Here is a 1011-nt window from a genome sequence, read left to right as displayed (position 1 = left end):
AAATATTAATATAAATATAATATGAAATAATAAAAAATATTAAACTGTGGAGCCTACAATCCAGTTCCTTCACTTTATTTTTTTGTTTAGTTTTTATTTCATAATCAGAAAATTAACTCTGTATCCAGCTAGACTTGGAGGGGAGTAAAGAAATATAAAACCCATAGAACTCCAGTGACAGCACAAAGATTATAGGATATTTTAAGCAGATGGGGGTGAAGGGGTGCTCGCCTGAGCTACTGAAGGAATGATCTGGTAGTTAAGGTACAATACAAGAAAAATTTATTAGATTTGTCCACAGTCAGCTATGGTGATCTTCTTGCTGGTCTTGCCATACCTGAACCCAAAGCACTCCATGGCTTGCACAATATTCATGCCCTCTTTCACCTTGCCAAAGACCACGTGCTTGCTATCCAACCATTCAGTCTCAGCAGTGCAGATGAAAAACTGGAACCCATTTGTGTTGGATCCGACATTTGCCATCAACAAGATGCCAGGACCCGTGTGCTTCAGGATGAAATTCACATCATCAGATTTCTCCCCATAGATGGACTCGCTGCCAGTGCCATGATGGCGAGTGAAGTCACCACGCCGGCACAGAAATGCCGGAATAATTCTGTGAAAGCGGGAACCTTGATAATCAAATCCTTTCTCCCCAGGGCTCAGAGCAGGAAAAGTTTTCCACTGTCTTCGGAACTTTGCAAACAGCTAAAGGAGACTCGGTCCAAAGGCTCGCCATCCAGGGCAAAGTCAAAGAACACAGTGGGATTGACCATGGCTGGGTTGCGTGGGCAGCTCCAGGGGCGGACGCAAGGCCCAGTTCCTCCACTTCGAAACTGAAGAAATAGAAGCCAGGTAATTTTTTTCATTCACTTTCACAAGATTGTAAAATTCACTAGTGGAATCAAACTCAGCTTTTGCTGATGCTTCCCACTAAAATGTACCACCTCCAATGAGAGGTACTGGAATCTTCAGTAACAGTGAACTACTGATTTCTCCATACCTTACTCA

General features: G+C 42.8%; 1 pseudogene; it reads right to left on the bottom strand.

Annotated features, from left to right (window-relative positions):
- Window positions 1–285: 285 nt before the first annotated feature.
- Window positions 286–776, bottom strand: LOC116644033 (annotated as a pseudogene).
- Window positions 777–1011: the final 235 nt, after the last annotated feature.

This window comes from Phoca vitulina, unplaced genomic scaffold (genome assembly GCF_004348235.1).
Source record: "Phoca vitulina isolate PV1807 unplaced genomic scaffold, GSC_HSeal_1.0 scaffold1, whole genome shotgun sequence".
Taxonomy (NCBI): domain Eukaryota; kingdom Metazoa; phylum Chordata; class Mammalia; order Carnivora; family Phocidae; genus Phoca; species Phoca vitulina.
Note: the sequence above shows the minus strand (reverse complement) of the source record. Positions and strands in the feature narration are given on the sequence as shown.